Raw genomic sequence first — 16,693 nt, 5'->3', positions numbered from 1 at the left:
CACATTCAGGACTTTTCCGCCCGCTTGGCGAATATGTCCTTCTTTTCAAAGGTGGACCTCGTGCGCGGCTACCATCAGGTCCCTGTCAGGCCGGAGGACATCCCGAAGATGGCTGTCATCACGCCATTCGGGCTTTTCAAATTTCTTCGGATGCCCTTCGGTTTGAAAAATGCGGCTCAGGGGTTCCAGCGCCTCATGGACAGCGTCTTGCGCGACTTGGATTTTTTGTACGTCTACCTGGACGACATCCTCGTCGCCAGCGCGTCCCGCGAAGAGCACCTACACCATCTCCGCACGCCTCTTCGAACGTCTGGGCCAGCACGGCCTGATCGTGAACCCCGCCAAGTGCCGGTTCGGTGTTGCTGAAATCGACTTTTTGGGGCACCGCGTCACCAGGCACGGGGCCGTCCCCCTACCGGCCAAGGTGGAGGCGGTGAAGGGGTTTCCGCGCCCCCCGCACGATCAAGGGGCTCCAGGAGTTCCTGGGCATGGTAAACTTTTACATCGGTTCCTGCCCCGCATCGCCCAGCTCCTGCACCCCTTACACGAGGCCCTTCGAGGGAAGCCGGGCAAAGCTGACGTTACCTGGACCGAGCAGATGGACACGGCATTTTCGGGCGCGAAGCTCGCCTTGGCCAACGCCACCATGCTCCGCGCACCCGGCGCTCGATTGCACCGATCGCCCTCACCTCCGACGCCTCGGACTACGCGGTGGGCGCGATGTACGAGCAATGGGTGCATGGAGCTTGGCAACCGCTGGCGTTCTTCAGCTGGCAGCTTCGCCCGCCCGAACGCCGTTACAGCACCTTCGACCGCGAGTTGCTTGGGCTTCAACTGGCGGTCAGGCACTTCCGCCATCTGCTCGAGGGCCGTGCGTTCACGGCCTTCGTCGACCACAAGCCGCTGGTTTTCGCGATGGGGCAAGGTCGCCGAGCCGTGGTCGGACCGGCAACAGTGTCACCTCACGGCCGTGTCCGAGTACACGACGGACATCCGACACGTCGCGGGAAAGGACAACCCGGTGGCCGATTGCCTTTCCCGGGCCGTCGCCCACGCAGTCCACCTTGGCATCGACTATGCCCGGATGGCAGCGGACCAGGCCGCCGACCCCGGGGTCCCAGGCCCTGCGGACCGCCGTCACGGGCCTCCGCGTCACCGAGGTGCCCTTCGACGGCGCGGGCACGGCCCTCGTTTGCGACGTCTCCCTCGGGCGGGCCTTGCCCCATCGTGCCCGCAGGCTGGCAGCGCCAGGTTTTTGACGCCATCCACGGCCTGTCCCACCCGGGCATGAGGGCCTCCCAGCGGTTGGTCGCCGACAAGTTTGTCTGGCATGGCCTCCGGAAGGCCGTCCGCGGCTGGGCCAGGACGTGCCTCGCGTGCCAGCGCGCAAAGGTTGCACCGACACACCCAGGCCCCCTTGGCCCCGTTTATGGTGCCGGAACGTCGGTTCGACCACGTTCACGTGGACCTGGTGGGACCTCTGCCCCCCTCGCGGGGTTTCACCCATGTCCCTCACCATGGGTAGACCGCACCACCCGGTGGCCGGAGGCCGTGCCTTTGGCGGCGACCGACGGCGGCAGACGTCGCGCAGGCATTCATCGCCACCTGGGTCGCCCGTTCGGCGCCCCTCGGACATCTCGTCCGACCGCGGCCCCCAGTTCACCTCGGAGCTCTGGGCTGCGGTCGCGCGGGGGCTCGGGGTCCAGCTGCACCAAACCAGGCCTAACACCCCAGGCCAATGGCCTGTGCGAGCGATTCCACTGCTCGTTGAAGGCGGCGCTCCGGGCCACCCTCCGCGACGGCGGCTGGTCAACAGGCTCCCCTGGGTCCTGCTGGGCCTCCGGACGGCGGCCCAAGGAGGACCTGCGCGCATCCGCGGCGGAGTTGGTCTTTGGAAAACTGCTGCGGGTGCCGGGCGAGTTCCTCCCCGACCCCACGGCACCTTGGTCCGCGGCGCAGGAGCGTTCTGCGCTGCAGGAGACCGCCCGGAGGTTCGCCCCGGTGCCGACGGCGCACAACGGGCACCCTCCTACACACGTCGCCCCGGAGCTTCGCACCGCGGAGTACGTCTTCGTCCGGCACGACGCCACCGGACACCACTGCGGCCCCCGTACGACGGGCCTTTCCGCGTGCTGGAGACCGGGGTGAAACATTTCACCCTGGACATCGGCGGCACTCCCTGACCGGGTCTCCATAGACTGCCTCAAGCCGGCCCACCTCGATGTGGACCACCCACCGCCGGTGGCTCGGCCCACGCGTCGGGGCCGCCCCCCTGCGGGCGGACCCCCGGCACCACCCAGCCCCGCAGGCACGCCGCCCCCCGGTCCGGCACCCATCCCAGGGTACAGCCGGGGACATCCCACCTGGCATCCCTGCACCCGGGACACCGCCGGTCCTCCAGAGGGCGCTTCGGCCGGGTCATCCGTATTGCCCCGCAAACTGGCCCTCCAGGTGCAGCGGGAATTCTGTGGGGGGCGTGTGTGGCGGACATGAAAGCCCACTGGCGTGGTGACATCATTCCGCGCATCAAGTGGGCGGCGGCCACGCCCGAGGGTAGGCGTGATCTCAGGATATACACCGGGCGCGCAGCCCGGAGCGCGCCAGTGCTACAGTGACCTCTTTGGAATAAAGAACTATAAACTCACCGCGTTGTCCGCTTCCTCCTTGGTAGCAAGTCACGCGCGTAGTACCGCCGTGCTTCACATACATATATATAATATTTATACATACATATATATACATACATATATATATACATACATATATATATATATACATACACATATATACATACATACATGTACATACATACATATATATACATACATATATATACATACATATATATACATACATATATATACATACATATATATACATACATATACATACATACATATATATACATACATATACATACATACATATACATACATAGTACATACATATATATACATACATATACATACACTAGCAGAAGTACCCGGCATTGCCGGGCGGGGGAGGAGAGGGGAGGGGGAGGGGAGGGGAGGGGAGGGGAGGGGAACGGAGGGGAGGGGAGTGGAACGGAGGGGAGGGGGAGAAGATGGGGGGAGGGAAGAAGAGGGGGAGGGGGAGGGGGAGAGGGGAGAAGAGGGGGAGGGGAGAGGGGAGAAGAGGGGAGGGGGGGAGAGGGAGAAGAGGGGGAGGGGGAGAGGGGAGAAGAGGGGGAGGGGAGAGGGGAGAAGAGGGGGAGGGGAGAGGGGGGGATGGGGGGGGGGTGGGATGGGGGAGGGGGAGGGGAGGGGAGGGGGAGGGGGAGGGGGAGGGGAAGGGAGGGGGGAGGGGGAGGGGGAGGGGGAGGGGGAGGGGAAGGGGAGGGGGGAGTCAAGTCGGAAGTCATTGTCGTAAATTGAATGTCGCATTTATTTTTATTCCCTGTCAAATGGCATTGGTCGCGCATTCCGAACCCGGAAGTCGGAAGTCATTGTCGACAAATAAATGTTTCACTCTCTGTCACATGCCGTTGGTCCCATGTCAATCGGATGAAGTTGAAAATTAACGTTACGAAGTTTCTCTGGCACGTACTGATTCCGATTAACGTTCCGAAATACGCTGAGACGTCATAATTTTAAAACGCGAAGTTTTTTTTTAATTTTAAGGTGTGCTGTAGTTGCTCTGAGACGTACTGATTCCGAATATGCCTTTGGTTTGCTCTGCGATGAGTAGTTCTCGAGTTATAGGAGGACAAACAAACAAACAAACATACTTTACTGCTTTATAGAGATAGATACATATATATACATACATATATATATATATGTATATGTATATATCTATATATATATATATTTTTATATATATATATATATATATATATATATATATATATATATATATATATATATATATATATTTGTAGCGGTTCCCGCTGAATGCACACAATCGCCTTGAACCTGCCAGGACGCGGCTGAGGGCGTGATCGCCATGCCGGCTCATCCGGACGGGCCCAGACACGCCTCTCCTGGCATGCCCGGACTCGCTGTTCCCGGGCACGCCCGAACCTCCCGGGCACGCCCGGTCTCGTCTTTCCCGGGCATGTCCGCTCTCGCGTTTCCAGGGCTCGCCCGGAGCGCCCGGGCACGCCCAGCCTCGACTTGCCAGGCCGCCCGGGCATGTCCAGACTCGCCTTTCCAGGGCTCGCCCAGAGCGTCCGGGCATGCCCGCTCTCGCCTTTCCAGGGCTCGCCCACAGCGCTCGGGCACGCCCAGCCTCGACTTGCCAGGCCGCGTCCAGGACGTCCGGGCATGTCCAGACTCGCCTTTCCAGGACTCGCCCTTGACACCCGGGCATGCCCGGTCTCGGTTTTGCCCGGGCAAACGCCCCGGCATAAATGTGTATATATATTGCTGCCCGATAAACGGGCTGGTCAGAATACCTGAGCTGTTTTGTTTCAATAAAGCAACTCGGACGAATTCCGTTTTTGGTCGCGTCAATTCTTTCGACTCGCGTTGGAGCGCAGCTCCTTCACTGGTGACCTACCGACATGGACACAGCAGTGACTCTAAAACTGCCTACCTTCTGGGAGGCTCACGCGGCTGTTTGGTTCACCCAGGCGGACTCCCAGTTCGCCCTGCGAGGCATCACCGCGGACGACACCCGCTTCCACCATGTCGTGGCAGCGCTCGGTTCCGCCACCGCGGCCCGCGCCCTGAGCCTCCTCGAGCACCCGCCGGCTGCCGACAAGTATGATGCGCTGAAGACGCTCCTCCTCGACGCTTTCGCCCTCTCACCGGCGGCACGCGCACGGCGCCTGCTCGACCTGCCCGAGCTCGGCGACACGCGCCCGTCCGAGCGCATGGACTATATGCTCTCGTTGCTCGGTGAGCACTCTCCAGATTTTCTGTTCCGCGAGCTGTTCCTTCGCCAGCTGCCTCACCCGGTACGCCTCGCCCTGGCTGGCATGTCGATCACCAATCCCCGCGCCCTCGCCAGGGAAGCCGATAAGATCTCCTCGGCGGGCCAACACATCGGCGCGGCTACCTGGAGCCTGCCGCCGTCCGAGGCGACGCCCACGACGCCCGAGCGCCCTGCGCGGTTGGAGGCCGAACTGCCGGTGCAACTGGCGGCCACCACGCCGCGCCGACCGCTTCTGACACGACGGCCGGGGCCTCCACCTGACCAGGCGTGGTGTTATTACCACGCCAGGTTCGGACACAAGGCTCGGACGTGCCGACCCCCGTGCACTTTTGGCAAGTCGGGAAACGGCCGGGCCGGCGTTCATTCCCAGCCATGAGCGCCGGCCACTCGGGCAACTTGCTTTTTATTCGGGACAGAGCGTCCGGGCGGCATTTCCTTTGTGACACCGGCGCCCAACTGAGCTTCATACCCGCCTCCGAGCAGGACAGGCGGGACGCCGTTTGCGGCCCCTCTTTGGTCGCTGCTAATGGCTCGGCCATACGCACTTTCGGCCCACGCAACGTCACCCTCTGCTTCGGCAGCCAGCGCTTTCAGTGGACCTTTGTGACCGCCTGGCATCCCCATGGCTTTGCTGGGCGCCGACCTCCTCTGCGCGCATGGGCTGCTGGTCGACGTTAAACGACGTCGCCTTGTCAATGCCGAGACCTTCAGCTCCCTGGCGTGCACGATGAGCAGCTCCGCGCCGACCGAACTGGCGTGCGCCCTCCCGACGGCGAACGAGTTCACTCGCCTGCTCGCGGAATTCCCGGCCCTCACGCGGCCGACGTTTTCGGCCGTCGCAGTGCGGCATGGGATCGAGCACCACAAACCCACTACGGGCCCGCCGGTCTACGCCAGGGCCCGCCGCCTCGACCCGGCCAAGCTCGCCGTGGCAAAGGCCGAGTTCGACGCCGCGTTGGAGCACCTCGGCATCGTGCGGCGCTCCAATAGCGCGTGGGCCTCACCACTGCACATCGTGCCAAAGCCGGGGGGTGGATGGCGCCCGTGTGGCAACTACCGCCGCCTCAACGACGCTACCACCCCCGACAGGTAGCCGATCCCGCACATCCAGGACTTTTCTGCCCGTTTGGCGGGATGGGTCATATTTTCCAAAATTGACCTGATACGGGGATACCACCAGGTACCTGTCCGGGCGGCCGACGTCCCGAAGACGGCCGTCATCACGCCGTTCGGCCTGTTCGAATTTTTGAGGATGCCGTTTGGCCTCAAGAACGCGGCCCAGGCGTCCAGCGCTTAATGGACGGCGTGCTGCGCGACCTGCCATTTCTTTTCGTCTATCTGGACGACATCCTCATCGCCAGCACGTCCCGCGCCGAGCACCTCCTCCACCTCCGAACACTGTTCGGTCGCCTCAGCGAGCACGGCTTAATTGTCAGCCCGGCCAAATGCCACTTCGGCACGACGACCATTGACTTTTTGGGCCACCGCATCACCAAGACCGGGGCCGTGCCGCTGCCGACCGAGGTCGAGGCCATCACCACGTTCCCGCGTCCCCGTTCCATCAAGGCCCTACAAGAGTTCCTCGGCATGGTGAATTTTTATCACCGATTCGTGCCCCGCGCTGCTCAGCTCATGCGGCCCCTTTACGAGGCCCTCCGGGGCAAGCCGGCCAAGCATGACATCGTTTGGTCCGCGGCCATGGATGCGGCCTTCGCGAGCGCAAAACGGGCCCTCGCCGACACAACGCTGCTGGCTCACCTGGTGCTCAACGCGCCCATCGCCCTCACTACGGACGCCTCCAACTACGCGGTGGGCGCCGTCCATGAACAATGGGTGGACGGGGTTTGGCAGCCACTCGCTTTTTTCAGCCGGCAACTCCGGCCGAACGAGTTAAAATACAGCACGTTCGACCGCGAGCTGCTCGGTCTATTCCTAGCCGTTCGCCATTTCCGACACCTCCTGGAGGGCCGCCCGTTCACGGCTTTCGTCGACCACAAGCCGTTGGTCTACGCAATGGCCAAAGTCACGGAGCCGTGGTCGGCCCGCCAGCAGCGCCACCTCTCCGCCGTGTCGGAATTCACCATGGACATCCGGCACGTGGCCGGCAAAGACAACGCCATGGCCGACTGTCTTTCTCGGGCCAGCGCGAACGCGGTCCACCTCGGCGTGGACTTCGCGCTCATGGCGGCCGACCAGACCACCGACACCTCGGTGCAGGCCCTCCGGGCGGCGGACACGGGCCTCCGCCTGGCCGACATCCCCTTCGCGGGCACCGTCCTGCTCTGCGACGTCTCCCAGGGCCAGCCTCGCCCCATCGTGCCCGTTTCCTGGCAGCACCGCATCTTCGCCTCCATCCACGGCCTTTCTCACCCGGGCCGGAAAGCTTCTCAGAAGCTGGTGTCGGCACGTTTCGTCTGGCACAGCCTTCGACAGAACGTCCGCGACTGGGCCAACGCCTGCACGGCCTGCCAGCGGGCCAAGGTCCACCGCCACACCCAGGCCCTGCTAGCACCTTTCACCGTGCCTGCACGGCATTTCGACCACGTCCACGTGGACCTGGTGGGTCCCCTGCCCCCATCGCGGGGGTTCACCCACCTGCTCACCATGGTGGACAGGACCACCAGGTGGCCGGAGGCCGTGCCCCTCACCTCCACCAGCACCGCCGACGTGGCGCAGGCGTTCATCGCCACCTGGGTCACGCGCTTCGGCGCACCGGCAGACATCTCGTCCAACCGCGGCCCACAGTTCACGTCCGAACTTTGGGGCGCGGTCGCCCGCTCGTTGGGGGTCACGCTGCACCGCACCACGGCCTACCACCCCCAAGCCAACGGGTTGTGTGAGCGGTTTCACCACTCCATGAAGGCCGCACTCATGGCCGGCCTTCAGGACGACGGTTGGACCGACCGGCTGCCGTGGGTCCTTTTACGCCTCCGCACGGCCCCCAAGGAGGACCTCCGGGCGTCCGCCGCCGAGCTCATCTACGGCCAGCCGCTCCACGTCCCGGGCGAGTTCGTGCCCGACGCTACCAGTCCCTGGTCCGCCGCACACCAGCGCTCGGACCTCCAGGAGGCCGCCCGACGATTTGCCCCCGTGCCAACGTCCCGCCATGGTGGCCTCCAGTCCTACGTCCCCCCGGCGCTTCGTACAGCGGAGTACGTCTTTGTGCGTCATGACGCGCACCAGGGGCCACTCCGGCCGCCATACGACGGGCCCTTCCGGGTCCTGCGACAGGGCGACAAGTCCTTCGTCGTCGCTGTCGGCGGCCGGTCGGACCGGATCTCTGTGGACCGCCTCAAACCGGCGCACGTGGACTGACCACCACGGTTGGCCCTTCCTCCACGGCGAGGCCGCCCCCCGTCCACAGTTCCCCCCGCTCGACCACCCACCACCGGATCGGACCCCCCCCCCCCCCCCCACGACCCTCCAGGGGTCGCTTCAGCCGGGTCATCCGGACCCCCCTTAAATTGACCCTGCCGGTGCAGGTCGATTCTGGAGAGGCGTGTGTAGCGGTTCCTGCTGAATGTACACAATCGCCTTGCACCTGCCAGGATGCGGCCAGGGCGCGATCGCCATGCCGGGCTCGTCCGGACGGGCCCAGACGCGCCTCTCCTGGGCATGCCCGGACTCGCTGTTCCCGGGCACGCCCGAACCTCCCGGGCACGCCCGGTCTCGTCTTTCCCGGGCATGCCCACTCTCGCCTTTCCAGGGCTCGCCCGGAGCGCCCGGGCACGCCCAGCCTCGACTTGCCAGGCCGCCTCCAGGACGCCCGGGCATGTCCAGACTCGCCTTTCCAGGGCTCGCCCAGAGCGTCCGGGCATGCCCGCTCTCGCCTTTCCAGGGCTCGCACAGAGCGCTCGGGCACGCCCAGCCTCGACTTGCCAGGCCGCGTCCAGGACGCCCGGGCATGTCCAGACTCGCCTTTCCAGGACTCGCCCTTGACACCCGAGCATGCCCGGTCTCGGTTTTCCCGGGCAAACGCCCCGGCATAAATGTGTATATATATTGCTGCCCGATAAACGGGCTGGTCAGAATACCTGAGCTGTTTTGTTTCAATAAAGCAACTCGGACGAATTCCGTCTTTGGTCGCGTCAATTCTTTCGACTCGCGTTGGAGCGCAGCTCCTTCAATATATATATATATATCTATATATATATATATATATATATATCTATATATATATATATATATATATATATATATATATATATATACAGTGGAACCTTGACTTACGAGTTTAATTCGTTCTGTGACCGAGCTCGTAACTCAATTTGCTCGTTTCTCAAATCAAATTTCCCCATTAAAATGCATTGAAATGCTATTAATCCGTTCCAGCCCGCCAAAAACCACACCAATTTTTTTTTAAATATGCAGTATATATAAAAATATCTCGCGCTTTATATTTCACCTGTATGCAGCATACAAGTTGGCAGGATGGCCTGGACTGGAGGTACGCACACTTGACTCTAAACTGTCCAGCCTGGGTTTGAATCCCGACCCAGCTATAACCTGTCATGTCGGTGTTTCACAGGCAGGGTGATTCATCAATGTGTGTACCGCTAAACTGGGCGCCCCGTTTGCGTCCCATTAGTTGTTGGATGTTAAGGATCTCACCGTGTCTTCCACAAAGAGAAGGCGAGGTATCGCCGGCACTCTGAACAAGTTGTGGCCTGGCATGCTCTTCTCCTCTGCCGTTATATACGTCCTCCTCGGCATCTTTTTCCAGAAGAGCCCTGTCTCGTCACAGTTGAAGATTTGCTGGGGGATGTATCGTTCGGCTTCTATCAGTTCGGCAAAAGTTATAATAAAATCTTCAGTTGCCTTCACATCTGCCTCACCAAGTCGGCAACACGCACACCTCGCTCATGTTTTTCGACGATTGCATGTTTTATATCCAAGCACATCATCCTCTTCTTCTTCTCAGTACTGCCCTTGGCACTCAATTACTTAGGACCCATGGTTAAAACTAAGAAATTTTCCAAAATAACCAAAATGCGAAAACAAAACAGCAGCGTTATACGGCAGATATGCTTGCACGGCAAGATAACCACGTGACCGGAACCCACCTGGTGGCGTAAGCTCTAAAATAACCAAAATGCGAAAACAAAACAGCAGCGATATACGGCAGATATGCTTGCACGGCAAGATAACCACGTGACCGGAACCCACCTGGTGGCGGGTGGCGTAAGCTCCAAAATAACCAACATGCGAAAACAAAACAGCAGCGATATACGGCAGATATGCTTGCACGGCAAGATAACCACGTGACCGGAACCCACCTGGTGGCGGGTGGCGTAAGCTCCAAAATAACCAACATGCGAAAACAAAACAGCAGCGATATACGGCAGATATGCTTGCACGGCAAGATAACCACGTGACCGGAACCCACTTGGTGGCGGTGGCGTAAGCTCGTAACTCAGATCTCGGCTCGCATCTCAAAGCAATAAACCGCCCGAGCGACGGCTCGTATCTCGGAAAACTCGTAAGTTGGTGCACTCGTAAGTCAAGGTTCCACTGTATATATATATATATATAAGTAGTGTATATATGTTGCTTCTGGGACACTCTCATTTTCCCATTGACTTACATGTTAATTTTTCCCCTCCCTCATTGCCCCTAAACACCTCTATTTCTCTCACCCTGTTCTTTATGAACCTTCTAACCTTTTGACATGTTATCCTTATTCATTAGACCACTTAAACAATGGTCCTTCTGTGTGAACCTGTTCCCCACGAACCTTTTGACTATAGCACCTATCCACAATGTTGTTCATTAGACCACTCAAACATCGACCCTACGAATATTTGTTTATGTGTGGGAAATAATTTAATTCTCCTGCAACTCTCCTCACCGTCCAATATATTGACAAAGAAGATGTTTGAGTTTGGTTCTGTATTAAGATATTTTAACTGAGATAAGATAAAATGATAAACCTCCCTCAATGTTCTTGTCTGAGCGTCTCCCGCTCCACACACCATTTTTAAATTAAAGTATATATTTTCCTGACAACCATCAAAGTTTTCAGTCCACTCAAAAATATTTCCATCTTTTTTTACTACTAATTCAATTAACTAATCTGGGTGGGGTGGATGAAAGTATGGATGGTTGTTGTTTAATGAATTATCAGTTTTGTTTTTTGTAATTCTTGTGAGTAAAATGAACCCAAGATTTCTTCCCCATTCATATCATATAATTTGTAAGTCCAAGGTACTGTATCCATTACATCAACAATTTTAAATAATTCATTAGTCCATCTCTTTGTATAACCTTTCTCAAAATGGCTTTTCCATCTGTATATTCTTACAATATCACCAACTTTGAACTTGGGTTTTCTCAAATTAATCTCCTTTTCATATTCTAATTTTGTAAATGTTTCCGATGGTTTTGATTTTGTTGATGAATGAACTGTATTATTGTAATTATCTACAATATCCTGAATTAAATACACCCATTTTTGAGAACCGAGTTGTGTGAATTTTTTATATAGCTTCTCTTTCAAAGTGCGATTAAAACGTTCAATAACAACTGCCTTTCCTTCATTAAAGGTGCTGTATAATTTAATACCCTCCCCCTTAAGAAATTTCATAAATATTTTGTTATAGAACTCTGTTCCCTCATCAGTCCATAACTTCTTTGGTTTTCTTTTATCCCTATCAAATATTAGCTTAAATGCTAACATAAGAGTATTACCCCTTTTGTTTTGCAAAGGAACAACCCAGGCAAATCTACTCCTCAAATCAATAACGGTTAAAGCATACCTGTATCCCTTATCATTATTTAGTTCGATTAAATCAGCGGACCATATGTGGTCGGTGTCTTTTGAATAAACTTTCCTTCTTTTAAACTTTGTAATTATAGGTTTATGTAATTCATTAGCCAAAAGCTCCTCAGTCTTGATGACATCATTGGAGTTTAATAGTTTTTTGAGGAATAACCAAGACCAAGTTTCAATTTAACACTTATCATTTTTTTCACAATAAACCTATCAACTTTCTCTCTCAACGTAGGATTTCGTATCAAAGACAAATTATACAACATTTCTCTGTCTGCTTCATGTTTTTCATCCAATGTAGTGGTATTCCCATAATCAATATCATGCTTCATACACACTTCATCAACCCTAATTATCGGTTTGGACCAAGGTTTAGGATTGTCAGCCTCATCTAATCTTTTATCCAAGTTTGTTCCAGGACCACAGAAAGAATATCCAGGTAGATGTAGTTCCCCTGGAATTCCAGTTGTTGTAAATTTACTTCCTGACAGAAACTTTTGTATGTCTCCTCCACTTTTAGGAGAGATGAATTGGCACTTTTTAGAGCCACACACTTGACATATTCCTTTTTGATAAACTCTATTATTTTTAGCTTTAACATAAAAGATATTTTTAGATTTAGTTTTCTTTTTACACTTGAGACAATAACTCATATTTATTTATCAGAAAAATCCCGACAGAGTATCAAAACCTTTTTGGTTTTCAACATATACATTTCAATCTTTATTTTTAAAACATAAAGAATCCTTAGAAATGTCTTCACTTTCTCCTCCATTTATTTACAAATAAAACTAACTAAAGTCAATACCACTTATTCTTTTTCTTCTTCTTCTTCACCACTTTCTCGTTTAAATCTCCTCCCTGAAATTGAAGACATTGACGTTGTTATTTTTGAAACCATTATCTTCATAAGAGTTGTTAATTCTTTCATTTCCTCTTCGGTGCGTTGAGATTGATTTATTTGCTGTAATACACTCAATCTTTTACGAATCTCACTGATTTCCATCTTTTTATATTTTTCCTCCCTCTCTCTTTGCTCCCTTTCCTCCCTCTCCTCCTTCTCCTTTTTCTCCCTCTCCTCCTCCTTTTTCTCCCTTTCCTCCTTCTCCTTTTTCTCTCTTTCCTCCTTCTCTTCTTTAACTCCTTCCTCATTTATCTTAGCAATTTTTGATATCAATATTTTCACAGCATTCATTCTTTCTTTATTTTCCTCTTCGGTGAGTTGAGATTTATCTTCTTGCTGTAATACATCCACTCTTTTTTGAATCGCTCTGATTTCCATCTCCCTCTCCTCCCTCTCTCTTTGTTCCCTCTCCTCCTTCTCTCTTTTCTCTCTTTTCTCCTTCTCTTCTTCAACTCCTTCCTCATCCCTTGCTACCCTTGAGTTTAAACCCCAAAGAATATTATACATATACTCATCTGGATTTTGAGATATTCTTGTATCTATAATTATTTTTCTCATAATAGGATACCAATAAGATTTGTTGACGATTTCTAAAAGAGTTTTATATTTCATAACTTTGAGAAGTTCATTTTTATTTAATACTTTAAACAAGTCTCTATTTGTGGGTTTAACAATATCAGTATAAGGCCAGTTTTTTATGACAAAATTCCCATGTATATGCTCCAAATCATAAGGTATGTAATACCGAGCACCCTTTTCTTGTAGGTATCCTTGAATACAAAAATTATAATTCTCTTGTAGTCTTCTTCCTGCCATTTATGTATCAGAAATATAAGTGAGATTAATATTATGACAGGTAATACCACCCCATCTTCCCACTACCAAATCGTTTTCTATTCCTCGGCTTTCTATCCTTATCTCATGACCTTCCTTCTTTGTCATGCTAACCATCGCTATACTATCATATATTTTTCTTTTCTTAAAACCATGTATTTGTTGTTTATTAATTGTACTTCCACATAAATCCATATCCTCACCAAGTGGATAATATTCTTCTTTACGAGACTGATTAAAATCATGTAGGTCTTCTATGTTTATTGAAAAAGACCAATTATACCCTAAATCAGGCATATCGTACCCCCATTTATTAATTCGCATATTAACTATATGTCCTTCTTTATAAAATTCAATTGTAAGCAGGTAGTTAAATTCAATGAGGAAAGGTGTATGGTCAGTATAACCAGGTGTTGTGGTTGTAAATTTTACTTGTTTAACAAAACGTGCTGTTTTCTTTAAAAATATATATTGTGATAAATCACTAAATCTAATTAAGTCATTTGCATCTGTAGGGTTTGGATAATTGATTAATTTATAAGTATTCTTCATATTAATATTTTTACTTACACTATATTTTTGTCGTTCAGCCTGTGCCTTTGTATAATAATTTGATAAATCAATATCCTGAGAGGATTTTCCAAAGATAGAACCATCTTTTCCAACATAAGTCATTTATATTAGATTAAAAATGATATCATAAAAATTTTCATTATTGTTGAGTTGAAATAATACATATAAACATAATTGACCACAACATTTAGAATTAATTTCTTGAACTTGAAATGTTTGATAAACACCATTCTGTAAGAATTGTATTACTTCAACAGGTGGTGGCATACCATAACTATCAAAATAATATTTATCCTGACTATTATGAATACAAACCCAATGAGAACCATTCTGTGTGTCTAAATTCATAATAATATTCTTTGTATTCTTATTTATATGTATTAATTCATCTCTCATACAAATAACCACATTATCAATTTTTAGTGTTTTACAATACTTAGCTAGTTCTATATTTGACGTTGTATTCTTTCCAAATTGTTTAAACCATTTATCCATTTATTTATGAGAAAGATACAATCCATTACCCCGTTTAGTTAGTTTAACACCCGCTTGAGCGATAGAGGAAAGCATATCTCCAACCAACAATCTAGCTTTATCAGGTAGACTTTCAAGTTTTTGAGCAAAATCTACAATTACACCACTTCCACTAATTTGTTTCTCCAACTCCTTGTTATGTCTTTCCAATTCTTTTTGAGCTTTTAGTTGTGCCTTCCTTTCGTTAGCAGTTTTTACCGCTGCTGAAATACCACCAGTCAATGCTCCCGCCGCACTTAAACCAGCAAATAAAGGAATTAGAAACGGGAGAAATCCTCCTCTTGACTCGTCTATTGAATATTTCTTTAACATAGGTTTCGTCATTTTAATTTTAAGTGATCCAACATCATTTAGTGTTTTTACTTGTGTGTGTGTGAGTAAAACATCAATTCTTACAGCTCCTTTTCTTTGAATTGTATTAACATTAATAATACAAGGCTTTTGATTTTGAATACAAGATGTTAATTTATTAAGATTGATTTGATTAACATATACCCCAACCATTTATTTATGAGAAAAAACCTATGTGATATTAATCATAACACCATTATCTGTATTAATCTGTAATTCTGTTTCCTCCAAAAACAAACAATATGCATTAACCTCTTCACTCTCCCCTCTTTCAATGTATAGAGAAGTATCCACTCGATTAGACTTTATAGTTTCCTTTTGAGAACTCAGGTCAATTGCGTAGATTGTATAAAGTTTTGAAACGCAACCATATCGAAAATAGGATCATTATTACCATTACTTTCACACACCTTTTGGTAGGACTTGTAGGCTTCCGCATAATCATTTTTTTCCCAATCAATTTCCAATCTATCTCGCGGATAAAATGTGCCATCAAGAGAAACCCGAAGTTGTTTTACCTTAGCATTATCACTCAGCGCATTATTCTTATTGGTACCGTCCTCTCCATCTGGTTTTTTAAAAATGAGCCAGAGGTATCGTGGCTTTCCTTGAAGAACACCCAAATTCCAAGTGTAGGTAGTGTGTTCCAGTTTAACGTGTTGACATCTTCTTTTAAGGTATGATACATTTAGCGGTTTCTTTGAGTTAAGTCTTCTATTTAACATCTCTTCCGTTTTAAGATTAGGAGTATATTCACTGATATACCAACACAAATCATTAATAACAAATTTATTGTTGTCTCCAAAAGCATTTTCAACCCCAAAAAGCAACCTATTTACATTATCATTCCTTTGTAGTTGAAATCTAATTTTAAGACCATACAAAACTTTGTCATAATCACAAAATCCAAATATACCTTTCAGAGGTACTGCTACGGTAAAACTATTCTCTGGTTTTGTGTCATCATTATACATTGCCTTCCTTTGACTATAACCAGGGTCTGTGTTTGTACCCGTTGACATATCAGGAATAAAACCTTCAACAGCTCCCTTACCCATTCTATCACCAAACGAATATAGTGTAAATTTCATCATTTCAGATGTAGCAGAGACATAATCAACTGCTTCAACCTCTTGTGTTCCAATATACAGGCGAACACTATCAAACATTTTCCAGAAGAAATCATTTACGAGTGTAGCATTAGTATTATTCGCAGCCTTAGTGAATTTAAATTTACACAGCAAGAAACTATCAGCTATATTCAAGTAAGTTTGTTGATTATTTATTTCAAAACTTTTTGTTCTGTTTGAATTCCAGTCTGTTCCTGTTATAGCATTTACCTTAAAATAGTCTTCCTTTTTCGTGGAGTTTGAAATGATAATTGTATCATCCAAATCATAGATACTATCAATCGCTTCCATACTTGTATTTATATAGTATTAAAATCGTTGAAACCCTGACCCAAGTATTTTAATGATTTTTTGTCGTTCTTGTGAAGATAGTTGAGTTTTGCCTTTTTTTATTTCTTTGATTGCTTGTAATTTATGAGACTCCTTTTGAGCATCTTTTATACTCTTTATAGCACCCGCAACGGAGCCCATGGCAGAAGCAGTTGAACCAATTAGGTCTTTATGTTTAAGGATGGTTGAACCAATACCCATTAGAGTATCAATTATCCCATCTCCTTTATTTCGAAATTGATGACCTACACCTCGTTGTCTCTTAGGTTTATAGTATCCTCTCCCAAGAAACATACCTTCACCCTTATAGTATGGTGAAAGGTACATGCCCTCCCCTGTAATTATTTTATATTTTCCCAACTCATGTTT

The sequence above is a fragment of the Myxine glutinosa genome, chromosome 1 (genome assembly GCF_964187855.1).
Source record: "Myxine glutinosa chromosome 1, kmMyxGlut1.1, whole genome shotgun sequence".
Lineage (NCBI taxonomy): Eukaryota > Metazoa > Chordata > Myxini > Myxiniformes > Myxinidae > Myxine > Myxine glutinosa.
The sequence above is the reverse complement of the archived record's forward strand: the minus strand, read 5'-3'. Positions refer to the sequence as shown.